We start from the raw sequence: 23,980 nt of genomic DNA on the forward strand, positions 1-23,980 counted from the left end.
ATCCTCACGACAAGAGGAATCTAAAAAGTTAAAATTTTTTACCGAAACCCAATTTTTTTTGAATAAAGACGAAAAAATTGGCTTATTGATTTTTTTTCGTCTTTATTCAAAAAAAATTGAATTTTGGTCAAAAAAATTTACTTTTTAAATTCCTCTTGTCGTGAGGATGCAATAATCATCAAAAAAATGACAATAAACATAGTGATACGAAAAAAATTTGAATAAAGACAAAAAATAAGCCAAAGTGGCTTATTTATCCCAACACCCAAATATGCCACTTTTTTATTCACTGCACGTGATAGAATAATAGACGATGATCAACTCAGTCACATAAGATCTTTCTCTCTCTCTCTCTCTCTCTCTCAGAAAGTTTTTTTTTTTGCTTGGCAAACGAATCATTTTATTGAACTCGAAAGGATACATCGAGGGGAAGAAAATTAGATGAAAGGTGCAACAAACTATCCAACTAAGGTTGGATAGACAATACGCCTAAAGATTACGCTACAACTTCACTTTCCGAATCCCTTCCAGATATTCTTTGAAATCCTCCACTGTATAAACCTTAATGTCAAATTTGGCCTTTATCCACATGGCCACTCTAGTTTTGATTAGATCCACTACTTCCCATGCATGAGTTGAAACATTGTTGAAAACATATCCATTCCTCACAATCCAGATAGACCAGAGAATTGCAAAAAAACATACCTCCCAAATACTTTTTTCCAACTTCCGAAACCCGTTCTCAAACCACCACGATGCAAGTTCAGCTAGAGAGGATGGGCAAACCCACTGTATTTTCCACCATTCCAGAATACTAGACCAAACTTCCCACGAAATTCGACAATGCAAAAGTAAATGAAGGGGGGTCTCAACAACATCGGAACAGAGGGGACACAATGCCTATTGGATTTCAGTAATCAAGTTCCTATGAAATTGCACTGACCTTGTTGCAATTCTTCCTTGAACAGCCATCCAAGAGAAGATTTCCACCTTTGGGGGCCTCAAATTCCTCCACGGAGAACCCAAAACACTATTACTTGATTGAGTCTGAAGTTCCCATTGCCTATACACTGATTTGGTTGAGAACTTTTTGTCTACAGACCAAATCCATAGAAGGGAATCCGGTTTTGATGGATCTAAGGTCACTCCCTGCAGTCGTTGCTTCATCTCCTTCAGTTGTTGACTCGCCCTTAAGCACAACCTTCCCCTAAATTGCAAATCCCATTTGTTACTACCCCTTCCGATACAAACTTCGCTCAGAACAACATCTTTTTGAGTGGAACGCAAGTACAGTCGTGGAAAGTCCTCTTTCATAGCTGAATTACCCAACCTCACATGATCCCAGAACAGTGTATCACGGCCTAAGTTTACTTGCACTTGAAATCCCGCCCGGATGGAGAAACCAAGGTCCGAGTCATTATTTCCCACTGAACAAATATCCCTCCAAACATTTGAAGCTAGGCCATTGTTTTGTATGTACGGGAGCCAACTCCTTCGGTCTAGATTATATTTCCCTCTAATAACCTTTGCCCAGAGAGAGTCCTTCTCGTTACCGAACCGCCACCACCACTTAGCAAGTAGAGCCAGATTTTGTTGTATCAATCGCTTGACCCCTAAACCCCCGTTTTCTTTCTTCTTGGAAATCCCCTCCTAACTAACCAGATGCATCTTCTTCTTGTCCGGTGTATCTCCCCAAAAAAACTGTCTCTGTATTTTCTCAAGGGTCCTTGCTACTGCCGTTGGCATTTTGAATAATGACATGTAGTAAGTTGGCAGCGTACTGGAGTTGGAATTAACAAGAGTTAATCTGCCCCCTGTAGAGATGGTTCTCGATCGCCAAATATTTAATCTCTTTTGAGTTTTTTCAATAATGGGCTCCCACGTTTTAATCCTCCTTGGGTTAGCTCCTAGAGGTAACCCAAGGTATTTAATAGGCAAAGATTCCACTCTACAACCCATCGCCAAAGCTAGGGCTTCAATCTCCCCCTGTTGGACCTTAACTCCACATAGGGAACTCTTGGAATAGTTAATCTTCAAACCAGACATCAATTGAAAACATCTAAGTGGCCTCTTAATGTTCCCCATCTCCTCCAGATCGTTGTTGTAGAATAGGATTGTATCATCCGCAAATTGAAGATGAGAAATTGTCACACCATTATTTCCCAACTTAACACCTTTAATGATGTTTTTCTCACGGGCTCGTTCTAGCATAATATTGAGTGTTTTGGCTACAATAGTAAATAGGAAGGGAGATAAAGGATTCCCTTGTCTCAACCCTTTTTGCGTTTGGAACTCTTGAGTGGCTGACCCGTTGATCAAGACAGACATATAGACTGATGAGCAATATTCCTTAATCCACCCACACCACCTCTCCCCAAATCCCACCTTCTTAAGCATATCTAGCAAAAAACTCCAGTTTACACAGTCGTAAGCTTTCTCAAAATCCAATTTAAGGATTAACCCCCCTTGAGATGAATGTTTCCAACTGTGAATGGCTTCGTTAGCAATAAGAACACCATCAAGAATTTGTTTACCCCCCACAAATGCCGCTTGAGACTCGCCAATAACAGAAGTAAGATGTTGCTTAAGCCTATTAGCAAGGACTTTAGAGAGAATTTTGTAGATACTCCCCACCATGCTAATAGGCCTAAAATCTTTAAAAGTAGTTGGGCAATCAACCTTAGGAATCAACTCAACAAAAGTAGAGTTACTACCTTTCATAAGCTTTCCATTTGAGTGAAATTCTGAAAAGAATTGGAGAACTAAATCCGTCATGGACTCCCATCCTTTCTTGATGAATGAGAAGTTAAATCCATCCGGACCCGGAGCCTTTAGACTGCTATACCCTTTCAGAGCAGCCCTAATTTCTCCTTCTTCGAACTGACTTTCCAGTTGTAGAGTTGCATCTTCGGACAATCGTCTCTGGAAATGTCCCCCAGAATTGGCCTGACCTTTCTTTCCTCGGTGAAGTTATTACGAAAATAGTTCACTGCAGCATCTCTGAAAGTTAAAGTCACATAAGATCTATATAGTAAGTAATTAGTATTCCGATGACTCGGCAACCGGAAAAAGCGCGCACCAGCGCTTTGATAAATGGAAATATTTAAGCTAAAGGGGGTTAAGCTTTTACTTGCAGGATCCTCTCAAGACATGGTGCAGTTTGATCAAGAGGTGACGACTAGTTTCGGGGACTTGGCATACACAGTTTCGCCTCACCCTCTGTCAATGTACGTAAATGCGTTAAATTAGAATTGGCATTGGTTTCGGAGTCTTATTTATTTTCCTCAGAGCTAGGATATTGATGGTACATAACATGTCTGATATGTTTTTCTCAAGTCTTCATTCAATACTAGTATATGCTCTCTCTCTCTCTCTCTCTCTCTCTCTCTCTCTCTCTCTCTCTCTCTATTAATTCGTTCGAAAGTAGTAGGCCAGTGAAAATGACAAATTAACTTATCCCTCTTTGGCTCTTCCGCTTTGGGATTACTAATAATGAGAAAGTGAAGAGTACGGATGATTGTTATTTTGTATACTATATGAGCGTAAATTATATCCAGCTTAGGTGGACCATCAATTATGAGTCCTACCGTGCATATATTATATTAAATTTGGATTTCCACCTAAGGTGGAGATAATTTTAACTCATAATATAAACATGCACAAGATTTTGAACTGATGATTTTTATACTATGAGATATGATGATATAATGATGCATGCAAGCAGTGGTGCAGGGATGGACATAGGCAACAATCCGCAAGGAACGACGTCCCATCAACTTGTGGTCGGACCATCTTCTTCTTCATCGGGACCCCAACGGTGCGAATCAGAAATTCCACGTCCCAGAGTGGAAGATCGGGCCTATAGGAGGTTCACCATTCAAGACGTTAAAAAACTAATTCAAGGAGTTGAGAAACATGGGAGACGGTACGTTTTAGATGAAGTTGCATGCCTCCTAGCTCAATCGGTAGAATATGTGGGCGATTCATCTGGTGAGGGTTCAAACCCCACCCAAACTTGCCTCTACCCTAGAATAGCATAGAGTAAGATTTTCTTTGACAAAAAAAAATACTCCCTCCGTCCCACTTTAAATATTCCTTACGAAAATTCAAGTATTTTCAAATCTCAAAAAATATACTCCATCCGTCTCAATTTAAATGTCCTCTACAGTTTTTCATACATTTTCAAACCCTCCAAAAATATATTTTTACATATTATTTTTTTAATTTTCTTACACCAATTGAAGCATTCAATGAACACTTTAATTTGGTGTATAGTAACAAAATAAAAAATGCACAGAAAACCATAGGGGACATTTAAATTGGGATGGAGGGAGTATATCTCTATATATTTTTTAATTTTTTTTACACCAAATTAGAGTACTAATTGAATACTTTAATTCCATGTAAAATAAATAAATATATAGATAAATACATTTTTTTGGGTTTAAAAATTGACGAATTCCAGTAAAAAAAATATTTAAAGTGTGACAAATGGAATATCTTTTATATGGCCGTCGTACATATAAACACACATGTATATAGAGGCGGCTTCACCATGTATTGAGGGGGTTCAAGTGAACTTCTTGGATTTTAGAAATGCTCTAAAAGACAAATAGGGGATGAGTTTGATATCATCCAAGTTAATAAATTTACATCGATCAGACAATGAGATTAGTTTGATTTCATGGTATGGATTTGAAACTGTGCCAAAATGACCCCAAACCATAAATATGTGATCTGTGTGCGTTGCATGTATGCATGGGTGAATCTTCTTAATTAATTTAGCTATAGCATAGAGGGGGAGTTTTTCGATCGGAAAATGATGGCCCAGGACGTGTTTTGATAGTTAATACCCTCCAAAGACATGCTAAAAACAATTGTTAATGCTGAAAACGTCCTTGGCGGATATTAATTATCAAAACATGTCATTGTCCGTCATTTTCCCTTTTTCGATTTCATCAATTACCCTTGTTTAGTGGCATGTTTGATTTGTTTTCATTGGTATCCCAAATTCTGCAGATGGAAACATATCAAGCTTGAATTTTTCGAGGATTCACCTCGAAAGAAAGACCAGTTGAAGGTAAACTTATCCTTTAATACTTGCCCTACACCATAAATAAGGTTTTCTTTATCAAAATGGTCTATTAGGAGTAAGTGCAAAACTTTTGTACCTCGTGATGGATATTTTTTTTATCAGCAAATTAAAGAAACTTTATTAACCTTTGAAAACGAATTACAAAGATTAAAAGGGGTCAAGAAAACAAAACGGCATCACAACGGGCACATGCATTCCAACCATTTTTTTTTTTGAACGGCGAAAAAGGGATATTATATAAATAAAGAAGAACAAATACGAGAGCATGCTAATCAAGCTCTAATGATTGATAAGAAATCAATCCGAACTACGCCCAATAGGGCCACCCCCAAAAGGACCTAACGAAACAGCACTAAAACCACAGGTAATACACCCACAAACAAAGCCCACCCTCCACTCAAGACAAGACACCTTCCCACCCAAAAACCAAGACACATCCCACTAAGGCCCCAACTTGAAAAGCAAGCCAAAGAAACCAACCTGCAGTTGGCACCCACCACGAGCCTAGACAATCACACGCCACCTTGCGATGAATATTACTGTGGCATCAATATGTTATGCTTGAGGAATTATGTTCAAAACTATGGTCGGTCAGGGTCCCTTCTACATCGAATTTCTAATTCCCCCACTGATTATCGAGCAATATTTTTATGACCAAATACTTCTTTAGCAAAACATGTTATTTTCATTTATTTGAACGATGGTTGGTGTAATTTGTTGTGGACAATGGGATGTGTGAGTGTGCAAAATATATAAGGAGAAAATGGTGTTCAAATTAATATGGTCACAAGGGTGGTCAAACCTGGTGGACTATGTTTTTTGATAAAATAAGTGGCTAAAAATACTCTTACGCTGAGAGAGAAAGAGAAAGAGAAAGAGCTAAAAACAATGTTAGATTCCTACTTTGTCACTCTTCCATGAACTGTGTTTTGTGACTAAAAAGGGTTTAATTAAAACATGACGAAAGGTATTGTAGGAAAAAGGGGTCATATTCATTTGGGAGAGACTGAAATAGTCAACAAAGCGAAGCACGAGGAAAATATTCATTTAGTATAAAATGACTAAGAGGAAATTATTCAACAAGTCTACGACCAAACCCAAATACACATCCAAACAAACACTTGGCTTCTTGGGGTTTTTTTTTCTTTGTTCAAATTGTCTTCACACTTGTTTGTTTAGCGTCAAACTTTTGTAGATTATTAATTCGTCTCGACGAGAGAAATCAAAAATGTAAAACATTAAGACTTTTACCCAAATATTTTTTAAAATGTTCAAGAAAAAAACCCAAAAAGTCTTGGATATTTGCAAAACAAATAGGGTAAAAGTCACAATTTTTTTTTACTTTTTCAATTTCTCCCGTTGAGTCAAACCAATAATACACAAAACTTTGACGCATGCAAAACTAACAAATGCAAAATAAATAAAAAATTGAATAAGAGAAAAATAAAAAGTCAAGTTGACTTTTGACTTGTTTTTTTTTTTTTTTTTAGAAAACTAGGCAGGCATTAAAAAACTTTAGGCATTTTGTATGGGGGAAAGCCTATATATCCAATACACCACCAATTTGTTGAAAAAGCTTTCCTCCTCCTTTTTTCATTTCCAGAATCACTGGGAGTAGAACGAATCGGGGTTTTGGTAATTTTATCTATATTGTTATTGTTGAAAGTACATATTGAAATGTAATTCTTTATGGGTTGCAAACGCGTTTTCCGCTAGTTGGTATAAATGAAATTCAAAAATAGCCTTGATATCTTGTCCTACATCTGTTTGCTTATTTGGATTCTAGACTTTTCGAAAAATGCTACTTCATTTGTCCTATAAAGTTGACCTCCTACAATTAAAATTACTTACAATATTTGAACTTAAAAAATATATGCTTGGTAAAATAATTTTTTACTTTTTTACACCGTTCAAATGATCATACCAATATCTATCAAATAAAATTCATACTGTACAAAAATTTCTTTTGATTAATACATTAGTTTTAAACTTAAAATTAGGGGTGTCAAATGGGCGGGTTTGGGCCAAATTGGGTAAGTTATAAGTGGGTTGGGTCTTTAATGGGTCATTGACCCATTTAGACCCAATTAGTTAAGAGCCTAATTATTCATACCCAACCCAACCCATTTATTTGAAATCAAACCCGACCCGCTCATTAACTCAATTAAATTAAAAATGATTAAAATACTTATATACACTAAAATGACCATATCACCCTTGTACATTTAAATGACCAAATTACCCTTGCATACTAAAATTACCATAATACCCCTATATACTAAAATAACCAAATTAACCCTGTATACTAAAATTACTGAACCAAATGGAGATTCTGTTAAAAAAAGTGAAAGTCGTTTCCCATCTCTTTTCTTTCCCTGTTCTTTTTTTTTCCTTTAGCGTGGATTTGGATTGAAAAGTTAAGTAACTTATTTTTTTGTCTTTATTTGAATTTTTTTTTGCATTTGTTTGTTTGGGTAAAACTTTTTTGACTTATTAATTCGGCTCAATGAGAGGAATCGGAAAAGTACAGAAACTCATAATTTTTTTGAATAAAGACAACCAGCATATTAACTAATCGATTACGATAAATTAGACCCGATTTTGCAGTACCTCGACGTGACATTAACTAATCACCCGTATTGTTATCTTGTTACTCTATCCATCTCTCTCCATTTGTTACCCAAAAAACATTCCTCCAAATCCGAGCCAAACAAAGCAAAATATTGTAAATGCATGTATTCCTGTTTTTCGAATTTGAAACAATTTTTAGATTCCAGCGTTCATGTGAGATGATTGCAATTTTAACCTGGAATTTTTTATTTGGAAATGAATTCGTTAATGCTTCGGGTGGGGACTCATCTCATGTGGTAATTAATTATCTGAACCAGGAGTAGTCCTCGATCCCTCGAAAGCGAAAAAAATTTCAGTGCCGAGCGGGTACACGTGGTGCCCGCTCGCGCATCTGAACCGTCGATTGTGTGTTTGAATGGCTTAGTTGGAGAGAGGAAAAAGAGAGAGAAAGTGTTGGGATGAGAGGAGAGAGAAGATTTCAATCCGATCCGTTTAAAAATGTATTGGACGACTGAGATGTGCCAAGCGAATACCATGTGGGATATACTCGCTCCGCATTGAAAAATCCCTCCTCGAAAGCTACTTCGCGTTTGCCGTGGTTCATTGCCTTTGACAGAAAGCTTTGAAATGCAATTGGTCGATTATTTATTCTTTTACTTTATTGGTAGTTCTATTTTTTTGTTGGGTAATGTTCATAATCCATTGGGCATTTAAGTTGATCCAATTGAAACCCAATTAAGACCCAATAATAAATGGGTTAGATGGGTTTGGACCCATTCTAACCCAACTAATAAATGGGTTGGGTTGGGTCTATTTTTTAATAGATGGGTTTGGGTTTCTTAATGAGTCTGGGTTTAATTTGCCACCCCTACTTAAAATTAGGGAATTGACTTCTACTCTCCCCTTTTTACCATATACATTCTATTTTTTGTCCTTATTCATGTGAATTTACCTTTTTACCATTTTCATAAGTTCACTTTTTTACACATTAAGAGACAATAGAGTAAATTCATACCAAAAAAAGACAAAAAAAAAAAGAATGTATGTGATAAAACAAAGAATGTGAAAGTCAATTTCTTAAAATTACACGTAATTTCATAAGAAATCAACTTTAGGTATAAAATGGAATAGTACTGTTGGGAAAGACTTTTTTATTGGAGACAGAAACTAGTAGCCGACAAAGCTAATCATGAGTTAAAAATCGCTTTAACCGTTTAGGAATGTCTGAGAACTTTCTCCTTCCCAAAAGAAGATGTCCACATTGTCCATGCATCCAATTACATAAGTCAAATGATGTCCACACGACGGCGGCTCAATTAGATACTACTGTACTAGATTCTTTGGGGTGGTGGAATCCATTTCGGAGATGGTGTATTTAATTATCAAAATTGCATATATGCTATGGGTACAACACTTTTGTGTATAACATTTGGATACCATCTTGCGTGAGACTATTTTAAGATCTCATACAAACGATTTGAGCAATTCTTCAATTTGTTCAAAAAAAAATTTGAAGGGTTCTTATAAAAGAACAGTTCAGCCGGATATCGTATGGACAAAAAAAAACATATGTATTTGCTTACCTATATCTGCCTGAACTAATTTTGTACAGGAACCCTTCAAAAAATATTCTGAACAAATTAAATTAAAAGGCTTGAAACATTTGTTTAGGATCTCAAAATGGTCCCACACAAGGTACGTGGTGTACTAGTGTTATACATAAAAGTGTTGTACCCATAGCAGAGCTATTTAATTATGTACACCTTCTATTGTACAAACAATTTTTTATTTTTTTTTGTTGGTAAACCAGGTGCACACAAGAGTCTTGAGTATGAAGATAACGCGTAGTTGTAAATTAATTAATCTACAATTAAAAGTCCTGCTATCGAAAGCCTATTGAGTTTTCATTTAACTAAACGAAATAATGGAGAGAGAAAAAACACACAATTTTTACATTTTTCTATACACTTCCACCTATTTTAAAACTATTTTCACACCTTTCAATAATAACAAAAATCTACTGGACTATTTCTAGCATTTTCCAATTAATAAAACTTAAAACACATTCATCGTAAGCCTAAAAAAGAGAATGGAGTCAAGATTTTAACTAGTTTTCAATTCGTTGTGTTCATAGACTTACTCTAGTATAATCCATAAGCACATTCCTCACGTCGTATTAGGTAATTAACACATTCGATAAATTGTATCTTATTTTGTTTCCCACAGATAATATGGATACAACAATTGTATTTTGACGACTTACTACTAATTAGGTGATGCAGGAAAAGTGGAGACATATGTTGAAATCTGCAAATACTCAGACAGATCCTATGCGGAAGGAGCTATACTCCTTGGCCAAGAATCTTGACGCTACTCTTCCAAAATGAGAAGAGAATGTCCCCATGATTCCACCTATATATCTTTTTTAGAGCGGAATTATTTGATTCCGCCTTTAATTTGTGCATATGCATTTTCTTTTTATTTCCCCTTTTCTCTCTCTTTTTTTTCTTTTCAGCAGTTATTGGGTGTTTCAGCAAGATAAAGAAAATGTGCGCCTTGTCCATGGTAGAAAACGTATATATGTGCCCATTATCATGTTGTAAATTGTAATCCAACTTTATAAGTAAATATAAGATCCTTTTTTAGATAATAAACTAAAAAAAATAAACAGGTATGTGGCCATTTTGGAATGGGGATGATCAAGAAATTAATTAACTGCATCGGCTTGACACATGATCTGGTTCTTCAGAATTTTTAATCAAAATTAAATGCTCTCTCAGCATAATCTTGGAAGACTGAAAGGGAGAGTCGGTCTAATCCGAAGTGCCGTGGCAAAATTACACAAGTTAATCTCAATCAATGAGTTGAAGGTCCAGATGGCAGGGATAGGCTTTGACAATATTGATATTAAGGCATTGGGTGGAAGGTCTGTGATTTTAACTTGTTCTAGCAGAGACGAAATGGAGAAAATGGTTAAAGAAGGCGTGCGCTGAAAGATTTGTGTGGTTGTGTTGTTATGGGATTCCGCTCAATGTATGGAGTAATACTTCCTTCCAATCTATTGGGGAATTATGGGGTTCCTTCATATCTACAGACGAATCGACACTGAAGATGTCATCTTTTGCGGAGGCTAAGATTCTAATCACCACAAATATTTTCAAGGAAATTGACGAGTGGATTACCGTTGATGTCGAAGGCAAGAGCTACAAAGTTAAGGTGATGGAAGATCCGTGTGACCAACCACATGAAACGGAGAAACAGATTCCAAGAGTTAGTCTAGATATTTCCTCAAATTCAGAGGACGAGGTGGGGGTTATTCCGGTGTCTATGAGTGAAACCAATGGGTCCTCTTCATATGCGGAGCTGGACACTGTTCATGGAAGCGAATCCCATTGCAAGTCAGTAAGTGGTGGCATCGATACTAGATTCAATGAGGTCAATCTTGATGAGGATAATATGCTTGTGGCTGACTCTGAACCTTTGGAGTCTTTTCAGGGTAGTGAGGATAGTGAAATAGCTGCAAAGGAAAAATCCCAAACCTTTTATGATGGAGCAATTGTTGCAGCGGATAATACTCCTTGTTCAGAAGATGGCGCAATGGTATATGACCCTGCTTCAGAGGTTGCGGAACCTAATGAAGGCTTTTGGAACCTATCAGAAGTAGGCTTTTTAAATGACAAGGAAGTTGAGGGCATCCATCTTTTTGTTGACCTCAACCCAGTTGAGGAGGCTAAGAATTCAGGGAAAGAAAAATGGGAACAAAAGTCAGTAGACAATATTTTGGGCATTCCAAAACCCAAGAAGAGGGGTGCAGGTAAGAATCACAAATCCAAGAAGACAGGCGGAAAAAAGAAGCAAAAAAGCTTTGTGTTTAGATCTGCGATTGCTGCTGCGGCTTTATCCGCTTTTTTCGGAGACACTAACAGGTTTCACCTTGATGATGCAAAGGCTGCTCGGTCTATCGACAAAATCTTGGCCGAAGATTATTTGGGTGATGATGAGGAAGTTTTAAGTAAACTCATGATTGATCATTAGTCATCTCAGGGGCAGGTGGTTGGGTCTTGGGTGTGTTTTGTCTCTTCTTTGGGTTTTTGGCCCGGGTTGGCTTCTTGCCATCCACGGATGGTTATTTTCCCTTCTGGTTTCTAGCGGCATGGCATATGATTGTCAGAATTCTCTTTGCTCTATTTGATGCCTCGTGCTTCGGATCCTTTTAATCTTTGTAATCTGTTTTCAAAGATTAATAAATTTTCTTTGCTGTTCAAAAAAAATAAAGGCAGTGAAAAAATGAAGTTTGTCTATAGAAGACCTTTTTTGCTAATAAAAAATAATAAGCTAGCTAAAATGGGATTTTAAAAAAGAGTGAGGCTAAAACTACATTATTTAGCAAAGTCGTTCATATTAAACTTCATCTCTAACGAGAAGAGGAGACAAATATGATTATTGTAAATGTAATACACTATAAAAATAAATATAAAAACTGATTTTTTTTTGTTTCATTTCATGCTAAGCCTATGATTTGAACAAACGGTGCAGGGAGAATTTTTTGACTAAACATACAGACCCCATTCGTTTTGGGGTTTTGAATTTTGGATTGTAATCAGTATCCTATTTCTCATCAATTATTATTCTCATTTTTCTCTATATCTCTCTCCAATCATTACCCCTATTTTCAATCATTACTCTATTTCTTTCTACACTCATTACCTACAAATCTAATTCCAAAACGAACGGGGTCACAAAACCTAAGAAACAGCAAAAGCCCACAACGGCTCTCCCAAATTCTTTTAGTTAGACATTTCTATTACCTTTTCCAAACGTTTTAGCTGAAACCTTCTTCTTCTTTTTCCCTACCTAACAAAAAACAAAATGAAAAAGTTCGATCCTAGCGACATAGGGTCGTAAACGGGGCATTTGATTTTGATCCATAGTTGTGTGGCTGTACATATGTGCAGTGCATGTGATTGTGAGTTCAATTTCTAAGGAGAGGAAGTCGACATCCCGGTCCTATTTTTCTAAGGAAATAAATATTTATTTTTTAAATAAGTACTTATTTTTTAAATTAAATGTAATATATATTATAAAAGAATGACTTGTTTCGTAAAATAAAAAAATAAATACTTAAAAAATGCAAATAATCTTAGCTGAACGGGCCTAATAATTTGGAAAGGAATTTGGATCGTACTCTGGCTGTGCAAGATAAGCGGAAAACTCCGGTCGCACTTGACAGGAATATCGGCCCAGCAAAGGAGGGGTGAGCCGGTGGCCCAAGAGTTTCTGGACCGGGTCCTGAATGCCCATGCTTATGAATGGGCCAAACAGAACAAGATTAGACTTCACCGTTTCCTCCCAATAATAAAATATAATCTTCTAATCAATGCTTACTTAGAGCATCCGCAATGGAAATAATCAAATTTAATAACCAAAATGTGTCACGTCAGCATTTGATTATCCATTTAATTCATAATCAAACTTAATAAATTTTACCTTCACATTGGTTATTTTTGCATCTCTATAAAAAAAAATCTCCACAATACGCAATACACCTATGTCCAATTGCAAACGAATTTTAATCACGCACCCGACCACACCAAATTATTCGTCTCGATGAGACAATTCTAATGTGGGGTGTTTTTTAGTTTTGAGTTTGGTTAGTGAGTTTGATTATTGAGTTTTTGTTATTGGTAAAAGTTGTTAAGTTTGGTTATGGAATGGATGGAATTTGATTATTTGCTAAAAGACTTGTAACTTTGCTTATTACAATGTGAGGTGTTTTTTTAGCATTATTGTTAAATTTGCTTATCCATACCAATTTGCTTATTACAATGTGGATGCTCTTAGAGCATCTATAGTGGTATAATCAAAATTAAAATATTATTAAGATTAGCAATATTTGCTCAAAAAGGAGCTCACGGTAGAATAATCAAACTTAGTAACCTCTTAGGAACTCATCAAATTTTAACCATTGGATAATCAAAACTAGCAACTTTTTGCCAATAATCAAAATTGAGTTGTTCTCACATTTCCTCAATCAAGTACACCATCAAACACAAAAACCTTCTCTCTCTTCCATTTTCAACATATTTCAAAGAAAAATACTTTTAAAAAACGTTTCTATTTTTTTGCAAAATCTTTTTTTTTATTAAAATTGTTTTTCCCAAAACTGTTTTTTTTTTTTTTTTTGCAAAAACAGTTTTTTCATTAATTTTTTTTTCAAAAACTGTTCTTTTAAAAAAAATTCAAAACTATTTTTTTTTTCGAAAACTTTTTTTTTTTACTTTTTCCTAAAAACTTTTTTTTTAAATCAAAGTTTTCAAAAAACTATTTTCTCTTTTTCTAATAACCTATTTTTATTAGTTTGAAACCTATTTTTAAAAATTGTTTTCTATGTTCACAATTTTTAGATTTTTATAAATTGAAAATGTGATGTAGCAAAGTTATTCAAATTTGATTATACTATTGTGGACCTCTTCATTATTAACTTTAGCAACCCCTGAAATGCATAACTAAAAGATGATATGGCAACTTTTGATTATTCCACTGTGGATGCTCTCATTTAGCTACTAATATAATTGTACGTCATGATTAATTTTGTGTTTTCCGATGCTCTGGACTAAGAATGAAGGAAGCATGAAAATGTGTACAGAAATTTATTTGGGTTTCTAGGTTTCTAGGTTTGTCTTCTCTGATGCCTTTAGACTTAGAATTGGGGGCGCAATTCCGCAGCAAAATGTCTCTTTAGCTTCTTAGTTCTTGGAGGTATAGGAGGGCCACTGTTTCAAACTTTCAGTGATATTCTAAAACCAACCAAGTAATTGTGAATAACAAAAAAAAGGGTTAAAAGGAAGCGGAAAGGGAGGAGAAGAAGGCGGAAAGGGAGAGAGATAGAAGAGGGGAGCCCGGGGGAGGAGGGGCGGCGCCTCTCCCCCCGGCATAGAAAACCCTAGAGAAGTCTCAAACCTTTTGAATTCTGGAGAGAGAAAGAGGAAACGAGAAGTCTAAACATTTAAAAATCTTTTAAAATTCACAATTCACAACTCACACGTATTTTTAGAATTCAACAATTATAGAAATGTTACTTTATATTACTATTTTAGACTTTATAATGCATATTAATTACTTTATCACTAATGTCCAAAGTGGTTAGTTTGAATTCTACTTGACTTAGTTTCAAAACCTGACAGTTACAATAGCATTATTTTTTGAGGAAAAATATTTTAAAAGAAAAAGCTACCTAAAAGACTCGAACTCGAATACTCCACAGACTAAAATCAAGTTACTTCTGAACTAGCAAAGCCATTTGTATTATAAAACGAACAAATAATATATATACTAATTTACAAATAATATTGGAGTGCCCTTAAAATTTAAAAATTTTGGATGCCCGAGGCTTAGGCCTCTTGGGCCTTAGGTCTGGGCCGGCCCTGTACACGCACGACTGTTGTGCAAAACTCTTTACACAACCAATTGATGAGCAACCAAGATTGTATAATCTTGGTGCTCTAGTTCCCTAATTTGTAGCATTTTGATTGCCTTAGATATCATTTGTATCTCATTTTGCACGTAAGGTTTTGTTTTGGTTGTTTCAGATAATACGCGGTGCTAAGGCGGTTCTTAACGCCAAGAATCGTGGTCGGAAGTATCCAAGGGTTCGAGGCAGTGAAGCAATTTTCCACCAAGCCCCGTCGGGTGATTAATCTAGTGCAAAGAGAGTGTCGGGTCGCCGTCGGGCTGCTTGGGCCAAAGCGGAGCAAAAAATTGAAGTTCTACTTCCTATGAACCGGTACTGGGATTTGGCCAGTACCGGTTCATGCTGTCCAGAGTTTATATTTTCCAGCTTTTGAAGACCTATGAACCGGTACTGGAATTTGGCCAGTACTGGTTCATGCTGCAGAATACAGCCACGTTTTTGCTGTTTTTTCTACTTTCTACTTTTGGGTTATTTTTCACTTTTGGCTACTTTTAGGATATTTTTTGAGATATTTTTTGAGAGAAAGACCACCTTATATAAATAGGGTCTCTCTCTCTCTCTTATGGGGACCCCTTGTCTTTATTACTTTAAGTCTTTTTCATTTCTAGAACTCCATTAATGGCTTTCAAGTTTTTCTAGCTAATTTCTTCAAGAACTCCTCAAGGTATTTGTCATTTAATGTTTTCTCGTTTATTAATGTTGTAGCCGCGGACTAGATCCTTTATAAAATCAACTTTATTTTCATTTCTATTGGTTAAAATTCATGTCTTATTTTTATGCTTTGGTTTATGCTTTAAGTATGTGTGAGTAGTCATTTGGCCAAGTTTTGGGATAATCTTTCCTGAGGACTTAGGTGATTATTTGGTTCTCAAATATTAGGGCTTAAAGGCATGATTTACGGAATAGAGCTTAACTTGCATTTTTTGTCTAAGCAAGGGGTGTTAACTACTCGGTGAGGCGTTTGTCAAGCGGTCTTGGCAAACGGCTCCCAGATGGCTCGTGGCCTCCTATATGTTCGATAAATTTGTCAAATAAGTTGGTTCGCCTCCGTTTAATTACATCTTTCATTAAACGTAGTCATTAAAGTTAAATTCTCCGGGCGAGAGCACGCGGTCGTGACTTTCGCCTGAGTTATTTTGAGAACCGGTAACCTCCTTGGTCAAGGGTTAGAAGATCCTTAGACTTGCCTCTTTTAAGTCAATTAAGTTTTTTCCTAGTCTTTTGCCGGGGCGATTTTCACCGATTCTAAGCAAAACCTAGTTGGCCGTCTTGAACGCCGCAATCTACCTTTTCAACCTACAATCCGTTTAAGCTATCTTACGAATTCCCTGTGGTACGATCCCGGTCTTGCCGGTTTATTATGCTACCGACGACCTAACCCTACGCTTGGGGTGTTTCAACCTTATTTGGAGGCGAGGATCGGAGGCTAAGCACCAATCTCAGACCGTCCATCGTTGTAATTAATGGTCATGATTCATTTCATTTATGACCAGTCACAATCGTTAATAAATTATTTCTAATCCAGACCGTTCAAACACATCTGGACTGATAGAACTAATTGCACAACCAATACAATAGTTGTGCGTATAGCATTTTTGATTTATTTTTTGGTTGCGACTTTCGTTGTGGCGAGACTGAGGATTTTTTTTTTCCAACAATATATGAGCCTATGACCTGTGCGCACTCCACGCTACATTGGGCCATCCGAAACGGTTATTGAAAAAGAACTCAATCCTTGGAAGGAGTGATCGAGGATTGAGTTCTTTTTCAGTACCAAGCATATATATTCTACGTGGTACATGTTCGGCGCATTTGAGACATCCAATACATTTTTGGATGACTCGGATTAAAACTCTCTCTCTCTCCTCTCACACCAACACTTTCTCTCTCCAACTCTGAGCAGTTCAAACACACAATGGACGGCTCGGATGCGTGAGCGGATACCACGTGATATTCGTTCGGCACTGAAATTTTTGGCAAATGTGAAGTTTTATTCAACTGTGAGGCGAAAGCCTACACAATAGAGATGAACCTCATGAGAAAAATGGGCGTCCACAGACTGAACAAACTATTAGCAAGGACAATCAGGGCACAGTACGTGCAGCCCTATTTCAAACTCACTTAGTGAGATCAGATTCGCAGAAAATAAAATTGATACACATGATCAACAAACCACTTGACTAAATCCGGATAAGAATGAAATAAAACAAAAAATGCACTCCCTTCCGTCATTGAGCTGCCATTTTCTTGCAAAAAATAGAGATTGATTATTTGTTCCCCTAATGTATTTGTTTAGTAATTTGTTCCCTTAATGAACTATCAATTGGGTTGAATAAGATTATGGACTTATGTTTTTATATAATTTGGGTATTTGTATTCATCTACTACTTGTAATTACAATAATGATAATAAAAATAATAACACACTAACGATCTACGGGCCGAAAGTAGCGATAACATGAATGACTACAAAGATTACTAGAAATTTCGTAGATAATAACAAAATTACAAGGATTCGCAGCCTCACAAAATGGGTAGAGGTGTCAAATGGGCCGTGCCGGCACGGGCACGGCACGGGCACGGGCACGGGGCGGCACGGCACGTCACAGGCACGGTCTTGGCCTGGCACGGCACAACACGGCACGGTTTTAGTGGGCTCGGGGCACGGCACGGGAACGAAAATGGACGGCATAGCACGGGCACGGCACGAAAGTTGGCCTAGCACGGCACGGCACGGCACGATCGTAGATGAGCACGGGCACGGGCACGGAAAGTGAACAAGAACGGCACGGCACGGCACGGTTCTAGCAAGGCACGGGCACGGGCATGGGCACGGGCACGACATGGGCACGAAAGGGCACGGCACGAGGCACGGAAAAACAAAAAAACAAAAAATAAATAAGCCAAATGGCTTTTTTTAATTTAAAAAAAATTAAACAATTTCTATTCGGTCAAAAATATTTGTTTACTTTTTTTTAAAGGTAAACAACTAAGATATTTAATTTTTTTTAAAAAATGATTTCTTAACAAAATCATGTTTTTAAAAAATCATTTTTTTACTTTTAAAAAATTATCAATTTTTATTCGGTAAAAAATATTTGTTTTGTTTTTGTTAGTAAAATAAGCTTTGGACATTTGGTTTGTAAATTTAGCAATACAAGATAAAAAGTAAAATTAAAAAAGCTTATCAAAATATTTATGGTATGAAAGGAAATGTGCAAGAGTCATATATTATTTACCCCAAATCTAACGAGAAATAAGAAAAAAAAGTGTCAAACAAAACATTTAAAAAAAACGTAGTTAAAATAAGAAAAATAAATAAATTAAAAGGTGTTGGCTAGACAAGGACTTAAACCCAAGTCCTTAGATTCTTTCATACACAAACAAACCACTATGCCACAAATTAACTTGTGGCCTTGTGCTATAGATTTGAAAAATTAATATATAATATGTAGCTCTATTATATTAAAACGAGGCCATCAAGCAGTAGCCACACAATCACGATGATCAATACCATTCAATGCGTTCATTTTGTTATGCTTAGTGTTTTAATCATGGGATTCTATTTTTTTCTGCGTTGGATTTTGAAAGATCTTTCATCGGCATGCTAATTCATTATTTGATTGAATTTTGTTTACGTCCGATCAAGTATGTAATGATAAGCATTATACTTGATTATTGGCATGAATGATCTAATCCCTCCCACGTAAAAGTTAGATGGTTCCAATTTTTAAAAAATAGCTTGGGCGGCCCTCAAGTAGTACATTATAAGACTTTAATGCCTCTGGAAGCACAGAATGTGTTCCGATGATGTGGTTTCCGACATTCGATTATCACATATTCAAGTGAGAATGATAAATTTGATAAGACGTTAAATCATAACGGTTTAGATCGAACATTCGGGAAAAAAAGTCTACAGCTACCTTTCAAATCCATACATTGAACTTGGTTGGTTATGAACCAAGGTATTCTGCTATAGTGTAACGTATGTTAGCCACACGATCACAAAACAAATATGACAATCCATACCGTTAATTTTGTTATTCTCTGTGTTTTAATGACTCTCACCAATTTTTGGGTCTATCGGATTTTTAAAGCTTCTTCATCGACACGCAGATTAATTAATAGGAAAATGAACGCTATAAACAATCAAGTATATAACGATAATCAATTTACTTAATTTTTAGCAGGAATGATATAATCTCTTCCACATAAAAGATAGACAGTTCCGATTTTCAAAAAATAGCTCGGACGGCCCTCGATACGACTCTACGAGAATTTTCGATAAGTTGGTGCATATGGATTATGGTGTCTCGCATGTACCTGATCACACGGATCGTATAAAAAGAATGAGATGTCTGCTGCTAGGTCTCATTTTCCGATCTCTCTCGAACTCTCTCAATCTCAAACTCAGACTCTCTCTCTCTCACTCAACGTCTCTTTGACTCTGTTCTCTCTCTGGTCCTCTGACGAGCCTAACGTTCGGATTCTGAACTATAATCAACTCTCACTCTCTCTTTCTGACTCACTGGTCACACCTCTCTCTGTCTCGCTGCTCTCCTTTCTCTCTCTCTCTCTCTCTAATCTCAAATGGTGACTCGGTGACTTGGTGCTACCGTGACTCGGTGACCATCACAACTGAACTACTGAAGGGATCAGATCTGAACTCAGTGACCATCATCATCTCACTCTCTCAACGTCTCTGCCTATCCGACAGTCCGACTCTCTCATCACCTCAGGTCCTCAGCCGCTGCTCACCGACTCACAGACTAGTCACCGTATCTCTCTTTCTCTCACAGGTACCTCTATCACTTCCCTCTCCAATCTCCACTTATTGTTATCTACTGACTACTGAAATTAGGGTTTTGGCTTGATTTTTGAAATTAGGGTTATGAAATTAGGGCTTTTGTTAGTAATATCTGAAATTAGTAACAAGAAATTAGGGGTTTTCACTTTTGTTACTAATTTCAAAAATTAGGGTTACGAAATGGCTTTTGATGATTTTGTACACACACCTACACTAAATGTTTGAAGCCTGCCTGTAGGCCCTGTACTGCCGCATGTTATTGATAAGAGGAAATAAAAAAATTGAAACAATTACTTGTTGGTGAGAAAGCGTGCACAATTCATGGGGCATGTTTGCATTTGGAATTGTTCCAGTAAAAAAACAAAGGACGGAATTGGAAACACGGAACCAAGTGTCAGTGTGTCACACTTTTATGGCCATTGTAATGATTTTGCCGAGAAGCATTGCTGAACTATTCATGGGAAATAGGGTTTTTTTTCCTTCAAAAGAGCACAACGATTTCAAGAAAATTAAGAAATGTGTCCAATACAAAGCTTGTTATCGGAGCAGAATTGTCAATCATGACTATTTTATTTTTGGTTAACATTTAAGTGCATGCATTTAGGCGATAATTAGTTTTGATGACAGATTGACAGTGGAAAAATTTTCAACTAGTTTTTCATTGATAACGTTAGTATAAGTTATGAAAAGTACTGTGAGAGCTAAGAAAGAATACCATGTTGTCACTTGCTATAGTGGTAAAATCGGTAATTGGTACTTGCTATAGTGGTAGAATTGGTAGTTGCTACTTACTAAAGTTTTGAATACAATTAATTTTGGTATAGTTGCTACTTAGTACTTACTCTAGTTTAAAATTAGTAGTTGGTCAAATTTTGAAAACAGTTTTTATTTTGCTCTATTTGTACATTCTAGGTTTTCTGAACATGTAGGTTATTAACTTATTTAGATGTTATTAACTGATATTCTATTGTACTAATTTTCTCTGTTTTGTTTTCAGTTTTTTATAGGAGATGGATCCTAAAAACATTCATTTTGACGATGAGGGTTTAAACCCTGACTTGGATGATGATGGACCAACTCCACCACTGGGAAGGGAGTCTGTAGGTGAAGCTGCTTCAAACATTGCAGCAGGTTCTACTCCTATAGGCGTAACAGGCTGTATCCAATCGGCCCAGTCTGGTGAAACAAGGCGTCGCTCTTGGGTATGGAATCATTCAACCATAGTTAAAAACTTTAAAAATGCAGAGGGAATCGATATAGGAGCTAGAGCTGTATGTAATTATTGTCCAAATAATTATACCTGCGTAAGTAAGGGCGGTGTAGGGCATCTTCAACGACATTTACAAAACAAACATAAAAAATTTAAACATACCATAGTTGGCCAAGTCAGTGGTGAATCTGGTGGTTTTCATTCCGTAGGTAGTACTTCGAATTTCGTATATTCTCAATCTAGTATGAGAGAGGGATTGGCCCGTTATGTAGTTGCAGCAGAACAACCATTTACGTTTGGTGATGATATTAGATTTGAATATTTTGTCAAACATTATCTTAATCCTCTTTTTTCGAAAGTTTCTAGAAATACAACCATAAGTGATTCTTTGAAAGCTTTTGTTGAAGTTAGAAAATTTTTGATTAGTGAAATTGCGAAACTTGGTAGTTTAGTCTCTTTTACTTCTGATTTGTGGAGTGGTCGAAATAATCTTGGTTACATTTCTGTGACAGCTCATTACATAGACTCCAATTGGATTTTGAATAAAAAAATTATTGCTTTCCGTTTAATGGAGTATCCTCATAATGCTATGAACATTTTTCAATGTATAATGGGTGTTTTTAGGGAGTTTGAAATTGTTGATAAAGTTTTCAGTATTACTTTTGATAACCATTCTGCTAATACTAGTTCAATTGATTTGTTCAAACAAAATTTGACTACTCCTCATGCTGGACAATTTTTTCATGTGCGATGTGTATGCTATATCATTAACTTAGTTGTGCAAGATGGTTTGAAACATATAGGACCACAAATAGAAAAAATAAGAGATGCTATTCTTTTTATTGCTACTTCCCCAGCTAGGCAACAAGAATTTGAAGGATTGTGTGTAAGTTATAACGTTAAACAAAAACAAATCAAAACTGGTGTGAAAACTCGTTGGAATTCAACATTTCTTATGTTAAAATCTTGTAGGAATCACATTGATGTAATTTCTGCTTATATTAATTCCAAGCATATGCGTACTGATGGTGGTTTAACTCGAGCTGATTGGAAGATTGCTTTTGAGTTTATGAATTTTTTGAAAAAATTTTATGCTGCTACCTTAGCTTGCTCAGGTGTTCGTTATCCTACTACTTGTCTTGTGCTTAATTACTTGTATAATATGAGTCACACTCTTAAAATTCATAGAACGAAACCAAATTTTGTAGCTGCTTGTAAGTCTATGGAAGATAAATTCAACAAATATTTCGAGAACATGCCAACAATATTTATTGTAGCTTCTGTAATGGACCCAAGGATTAAGGTAAGGGGTGTTGAAAAGCTCTTAAAAGGGATTGGTGAGAATTTAGGGATTACATTACCTTCTACTTCTACTGTCACTGCACAGTTGACTTCTATATATGCTTCATATGAGTCTAAATTTGCATGCACTACTACTGCTGCTACTGCTGCTCCATATTCTTCAAGTATTAATGACCCATGTTCTACAAGTAACAATGACAATGACCCATCTTGGTTTCTAATTTCAGGGCCAGGTAGTAGTGAAACTTGTTCACGATCTGAACTTACTCAATATTTAGAGATAAATTTAGTTACAGTTGAGGACTTACAATCATTTGATATCTTAGCTTGGTGGAAAAAAACTGAAAAGACATTTCCCATTCTTTCTATCATGGCACGTGATTTACTAACACCACATGTGTCTTCAGTGGCTTCCGAATCTGCTTTTAGTGCAGGTAATAGAGTGTTGGATGAGAGGAGGAGCAGACTAGCTCCCGACATATTGGACTGTCTTATATGCTTAAAAGATTGGGAGGATGCACGTCTTGGAATTCAAAAATGCCATCCTAGAGATGAATTCAGAGATTATTTTTCGGACTCTGATATCGATGCTGATTAGGGGGAGATGCATTGCTGATGCTGGTAACTTATGAAGGCCTTAAATGGCAACTTAATGTTGCCGCATCCAGGTGTTATTCTTTCTATATCTAAGTGTGTGCTATGATGATATAATCTGAGCGTAATTTGTATTTAGTGTGGCTATGATGATATAATCTGAGCCTAATAGGTGTTTAGTGTGGCTATGATGATATAATCTGAGCCTAATAGGTGTTTAGTATGGCTGTGATGATTCATGATATAATCTAAGCCTAAACTGCAGAAAATAGCACGCCAACCAGCAAGTTTCATAGGTTTTGGTGTTTGGTGGTATGAAAAAAGTATGAACATGGGTGTTATCTTATTTGTGGGCAATGATGAATTAAAATTCAATTTATAATTAAGGTGGATACATTGGCACCTTGGCGGGGTATCATTAAATGCAGCCATGAGTATCATTCTAATTTTCAAAATATATTTTTTCTGAGCCCAATCATGTTTTCATTACTACCTTGATGCCATGCCTCTGTTTGGTTTAGCATGTTGTTCTTCTGCAGTTTTGATGCTGTTATCTGGGCCAAAAGGCCTATATTTGAGGCTGCCCTGTGTGTGAAAAAAGCTGTCATGTGTGTAGCAGGTTTTACTCCAGTTTTCACCTGTTATTTGGAGTTTGAGAATAATGTGTATGAGTGTGTGCACTGGCATATATGTGTGAAACTACTGTTGTTGCTACTGCTGCTGTGAGTGTGGCAACAGGTGTGGTTTTGGGCAGTTTTCAACTAGTTTGGTAGGTTTGGTTTCTGTTTTTGGGACAATTTTTAGGATTTGCATGCTATTCTGAGTTCTCTGGCTATGATGCTTAAAAATCTGAGCCAAAAAGCATATTTACAGTACAGCTGAGAGGTATCAGGTATGCTCTCTCTCTCTCTCTCTCTGTGTGCGCAAACAT

General features: G+C 36.4%; 1 pseudogene; it reads left to right on the top strand.

The window, feature by feature from the left end:
- The first annotated feature begins 14,283 nt into the window (after positions 1 to 14,283).
- LOC131308834 (small nucleolar RNA snoR100) lies at positions 14,284 to 14,399 on the top strand (annotated as a pseudogene).
- Positions 14,400 to 23,980: the final 9,581 nt, after the last annotated feature.

This window comes from Rhododendron vialii, chromosome 1a (genome assembly GCF_030253575.1).
Source record: "Rhododendron vialii isolate Sample 1 chromosome 1a, ASM3025357v1".
NCBI classification, from domain to species: Eukaryota; Viridiplantae; Streptophyta; class Magnoliopsida; order Ericales; family Ericaceae; genus Rhododendron; species Rhododendron vialii.